Genomic DNA, 6,310 nt, shown 5'->3' with positions numbered 1-6,310 from the left:
TTTTTTTTTTAATCAGGGCCAGACTGTTGGGTCAAAGTTGTCTTAAAAATGTTTCTTCTTTCCAAGACATTCAATGGGGAAAGAATAATCTTTCAACAAGTGTGCTGAGATAACTGGATATCCACATGCAAAAATATCTATCTGGGCCCTCTGCCTCTCACTAAATACAGAAGTTAACATAAAATTGGTCAAAGACCTAACTATTATAGCTAAAACTATAAAACTTAGAAGGCAGCATCCTCAAAGGCATAATTTTTGTGACCTTAGATTGGCCAATGATTTCTTAGATATGGCACCTAAAGCCCAGGCAACCCAAGAATAAACTGAACGTCATCAAAATTCAACTTTTGTGTTTCAGGGACACTATCAAGAAAGCAGAGAGACAACCTGTAGAACGGTAGAAAATATTTATAAATTATATATCTGATAAGAATCTAGAATATGTAAAGAACTTTTATAATTCTACAGTAAAAAACACATAATACAATTAAAATAGGCAAAGGATTTGAATAAACATGTTTCCAAACAAAATATAAAGCTGGCCAATAAGCACATGAAAACATGCTAACATCATTAGCCATCAGGAAAATACAAATGAAAACCACAATGAGATACCAGTTCACACTCACTGGAATGGCAATTATCATCATCATCATCATCATCATCATCAGATAATATCACAAGTTGGCAAGGATGTAGAGAAACTGAAATCCTCATACATTGCAGGTAGAGAGGTAAAAATGGTACAGCTACTTTAGAAAAACAATTTGGCAGTTTTTCAAAAAGTTAAATATAGAGTTACCATATGACCCAGAAATTCTGTTTTTAGGTATATAACCAAGATAATTGAAAATACATGTTTACACAAATAATTGTATGTAAATATTTATAGCAGTATCACTCATAATAACCGAAAACAGAAACAACCTAAATGTCCACTAATTGATGAATGAATAAATAAAATGTGGCATATCCACATATATATGGAATATTATTTAGCCATAAAGAGGAATGAAGTACTGATACATGCTACAACATGGGTGAACCTTGAAAATATCATGCTAAGTGAAAAAAGCCGGACATAAACGGCAACATATTATATAATCCTATTTAAATTAAATATCTAGAAGAGGCAAATCCATAGAGACAAAAAGTAGATTAGTGGTTGTCAGGAGCTGGGGGAGGAGAGAATGGGCAACAATAGCTAATGGGTACAGAGTTTCTTTTTGGGGTGATGAAAATGTTCTGGAATTAGATAATGGTGATGGCTGCTCAAACTTGTGAATATACTAAAAACTACACGTGGATTTTATGGTATGTGAAATTATACATGAATAAAAAATTTCTTCTGTCTTCTCAGTTTCTGACTGTCCTTAAATGGGATGAAAATAATGTCCATTATCCAAGAAGAAGGAAAAGCATGAACAAAGTTACAGAGGAGGAAAAGTAAAGAAAGTTGTTAGGGAATGGTAGATTTGGATGGCACATAGGTGTATGTATGGGAGAATCAGGAGAGGAAGCTGAAAAGGTTAAGTTGGGACCAGAGGAGTAAGTCAGTTGGTCAGTCATTCAGTGAGTCACAAATATTTGAGGACTTACTCAGTGTCAGCCACTGTTCTGGGTATATGAACGAAAAGACTTTGTCCCCACCAACACAGGGTTGAGCAGTCTAGCTCTGGTGACATTAAACTAATATTTAAGAAATCATAAGGCTATGAAGGGTGGTAAGTTGAGAGTGCCATAGAAACATGTTAGGGGGGAGGCTATTTGGTGTGAAGGAATCCTGGAATGTTTTCCAAAGGAGCAGTTAGAGGTGAGAAGGGTCCAACTTGCTAGTGGATTTTAACCAGATAAGTAGGCAACTGGTAGCCCTTTAAAGGGGTCATGGCTGGTGAGATAATCAGAGCAGTGCCATAGGAAGATTTAGCCAGTCATGGTTCTTAAACTTACCATACAAGCCTCTTTGGGGTGGCAGTCTTGCCCAAACACCATATACTGCCAGCAAAGCAGGGGAAAGATGAACCTTCCTCCAAAAGTGACGGTTTGTGGGCTGTGTTTAGAGGACCTCTCTGGTATGCTTGCTCATCTTTCCAGAAGTTACTGGAGAAACGACACCGGTGACCTTTCATGAGAAGATGATGGACTAGCATAGCAGGCCTCTCTTCCTACTCATCACGGTAAGCAACTAACCAAGGGACTTTCTTGGTTTATTTATTTTTTGGTCAGGCAGATAGAAAAGTCATCACATAGCTTCAAGTTCCAGGGTTACTTCTTCACCTTTAATTTGCCCCACTGGGAATTGTCAAAAAGAAGTAAATCATGACATATATATCCTTTAAGTATGTGTGTGAGTACCTGTGTCAGGGAGAGTTAGAGAACAGAGTATTGAAAGCAATATTATTAAATACACACATTGTGTATCATATATTAAATATATGTTACATATATTTAACAGTATCATTCTCTCCTTCCCCACCACATATGCATATATAGTCATTCATCATTGCCCTTTCCCATAGAAAGGTCTCTAAGTTCTGGTCACAACAAGACTGAAAAAAGGTGCAGAGGCTGAAAATAGCAGAACTGCAGCCTTGAACCTCATGCTTTACTGACTGGTCATAGTGTTACCCTTGATGTAAAGACGATGTTTTAGTTTTGATGTCCAAAGGTGAAGGGAGTGTTTGTCCTTCTGACCCAGAGCACAGCTTCCTAAAATTGTTCTCTTGACTCTTGGGAGAGGATCCACTTGAGTTCTCTACTGGCCACTTCCAGAGAAAGATACTTGAAAAAAAATTATTTCCATAGGTTATTGGGGAACAAGTGGTGTTTGGTTACATGAGTAAGTTCTTTAGTGGTGATTTGTGAGACTTTGGTGCACCCATCACCTGAGCAGTACACACTGCACACAATTTGTAGTCTTTTATCCTTCACCCTCTTCCCACCCTTTCCCCCCAGAGTCCCCAAAGTTCATTGTGTTCTCACACCTTTGCATCCTCATAGCTTAGCTCCCACTTATGAGTGAGAACATACGATGTTTGGTCTTCCATTCCTGAGTTACTTCATTTAGAATAATAGTCTCCCATCTCATCCAGGTCCTGCAAATGCCGTTAATTCATTCTTTTTTATGGCTGAGTAGTATTCCATCATACTACTCACACCACAGTTTCTTTATCCACTCATTGATTGATGGGCATTTGGGTTGGTTTCATGTTTTTGCAATTGTGAGTTGTGTTGCTATAAACATACATGTGCAAGTGTCTTTTTTGTATAATGACGTCTTTTCCTCTGGGTGGATACCCAGTAGTGGGATTGCTAGATCAAATGGTAGTTCTACTTTCAGTTTTTTAAGAATCTCCACACTGTTTTCTATAGTCATTGTACTAGTTTACCTTCCCACCAGCAATGGAGGTGTGTTCCCTGTTCACCGCATCCATGCCAACATCTATTATGTTTTGATTTTTTGATTATGGCCATTCTTATAGAAGGAAGGAGCCAAAGACTTTTAATTCTTGTCCCACAGTCAGTGGTTCTCAAATGTGGGGATAAGAATCCACCTGGGGAGCTTATCAAAATGCAATCCTGTCCGGGTGTGGTGGCTCACAACTGTAATCCAAGTACTTTGGGAGGCTGGGGCGAGTTGATCTCTTGAGCTCAGGAGTTCAAGACCAGCCTGGCCAACATGGTGAAGCCCCATCTCTACTAAAAATACAAAAAAAATTAGCCAGGTGTGGTGATGTATGTCTGTAGTCCCAGCTACTTGGGAGGCTGAGGCATGAGACCTGCTTGAACCTGGGAGGCGGAGGCTGCAGTGAGCTGAGATCACATCACTGCACTCTAGCCTAAGCGACAGAGTAAGATTCTGTCTCAAAAAAAAAAAAAGAAAAAAAAAAAGAAAAAAAAAAAACTATGCAATTCTCACTCCCAGATTTTTCTTCTGACTTAAGTAGGTATGGGTGAAACCTTGAGATGTGCATTTTGGAGAGAATCAATGATCCCGCTATAGATGTCCACTTTAGGAAGCTCTGCTCTGGTTCCATGCCACCATGCAAGGTGGGCCGAATGCAATGGCAGAAGGACTATTGCGAAGTCCGGTTTAGGATTAAATCCTGGCTTAGCCACTTGCAAACTGTGTGACAGTAGCCAAGTTACTTAGCCTCTCTGAGCTTTGTTTTCCTCATTTTCAATAAGGGGATAATAATATCCACACATGTTGCCATCCCAGATTTGCATTTAACATAGGTCCCTTTACTGCCTTATCTCACTAGTTTGACTCATTTACAGATTATAGGCATAATGGCATGGAGAGGGGAGGGATATGAGGGAAAAGAGAATCTTAAACATTTTGTTTTTTAAGCTTCTTAAATCCTACCTCATAGGAGGAAAAAAAAGACAAAACACCATTATTTAGGGCTGACCATGTGCTAGGCCTTGTCAGTGCTAAGAGTACTTTTCAGATCCAATGTAACTCAACGCTTCACTCACTTCACAGACTCTCCCCTGGGCCCTGTGGCTTCCTGTTTCCACATCAAAATTTAGTTCGATGAGCATTTGTGAAGGGCCAGCCAGGCACCAGGCTCTATGGGAGGTCCTGAGTGGGAGAGAGGACACAAATGTGGATGACAGGTAGGCCTGGGCTCAGGGAGCTCCCCATCTACTGAGGGACACAGGTCTGGGCATGACTACAATATGGACCAAGGACTGTGGGAGCTCCGGGGAGGGAGAGACTAATTCCAACAGATGAAAAAGAAGGAAAAAATTCCATTGGGCAAGAGTTCTCATGACCAACATTTGATTGCAGGCTTATTAAAGATGGGCTATTTTTTTTTCCCTGTTGACTCTTCAGAGTGCCCTGAAAAGCCTTGGGCCCTGTGGCTCCTTGATGAGTTCATTAGACTCACTGACAAGTCCTGCAGACTTTTGCTTCTTGAGGCCAGCTGCGTGCTGCTCTCTGAAGCTCCTTCTTTCACACCAAACAACAGTTTCCAGGGCTGGTGTGTGTTGAACAGTCTGGAGCGATTCTTGCCTTGATTTAATAATGCATACTATTGCAGGAAAACCTTTGTGAAAGTAGCCACCATCCTGTCTGCCTTTTTATTCTGAAGCTCCTGTTGCTCTCCCAGCCCCATGTTCTCATGCACACTGTCACAGTGAGTTGTTTAAGTGCTCAGATGTTATTACTTCCTGGGGAATCTACTCCTCGGAGAGTTAAAGTTTGGCCTGTGTCCTGGGCTAGGCATTCCTTTTTCCTAGGATTGACTTTCTGGAAAGGAGGGTGATCCAGCCTGTTGGACTGAGCACAGTGCTTTGAGAAAAGGGGAGCTTAGGAATGGAGCCCAGAGGAAGCCCCGTGGTTAGAAGGAGTTGCCCGTTTTAGCTGTCGGGATGGCAAAGATGGTTTCTATTTGGCCTGTCCTGTTGTACTTACTGGCTGCTATTGGTTCATTTTGTTTGGGAGAAAAAAAAAGAAAGGAAAGGAATGTGGCTGATTGTTGAAGAAGCTTTTGTTCAGTGGGAAAAAGTGCTTCTACCTTACAACAGGAAAAGCGTCAGTAATGGCAGGAGAAAGCAAAGCGGGCCATCTCTTCATGGAGCCATCTGGTGGCTCTTCGCTGTAAGCACTACTCCTGGAGTCTCCTGTGTGGGTGCAGAGCTCACTCCATGCCTCTCTTCTTGGAGAAATGGCCTCCTTCAGTGCAGAAAGGAAACTCCTCCCCGCCACAGTGCACCAGATGGCTACCCACTTTGATTGGCTTCATCATGGCTTTCAGGGGCCTGCAGGACCTGCCCCTGGGCTTTGTTCTCAGCCTCTACTCCAGATGCGCTTCTCCAGCTCCACCCCACCTGCCCTCTGCCCTCCTAGGGCCTTTGCATTTTCTCCCTCTGCTCAGGATGCCTTTCTCCAACGGCTTCTCAAGGCTGATTCTTTCTCATTGCTTCTGTTGCAACTCAGAGGAGCTTTCCTCAGACTGGCCTTCCTTGACCACTCTTCTTAAAGCAGGCCCTATCCAAAGTCACTGTTCGTGACAAGTGTCGGCTTTATTTCACTCACAGGATACTTAGTGGCATCTATATCCTATTCATTCATGTTCTTCCCTCTTGTTTATTGCCTGTGTTAAATGCAAGAGAACAAAGCCTTATCTGCTTATTTCATCTCTGTCTCCCTAACATCAAGAAAGGTACCTGGCTTGTACTGAGTGTTCAGTAAATATATGTGAAAAACAGCACACCAACATGGCACAAGTATACATATGTAACAAACCTGCACGTTATGCACATGTACCCTAGAACTTAAAGTATAATAAAAAAAAAA

This window comes from Colobus angolensis, unplaced genomic scaffold (genome assembly GCF_000951035.1).
Source record: "Colobus angolensis palliatus isolate OR3802 unplaced genomic scaffold, Cang.pa_1.0 Scaffold177, whole genome shotgun sequence".
In the NCBI taxonomy this organism is placed as follows: domain Eukaryota; kingdom Metazoa; phylum Chordata; class Mammalia; order Primates; family Cercopithecidae; genus Colobus; species Colobus angolensis.
Note: the sequence above shows the minus strand (reverse complement) of the source record.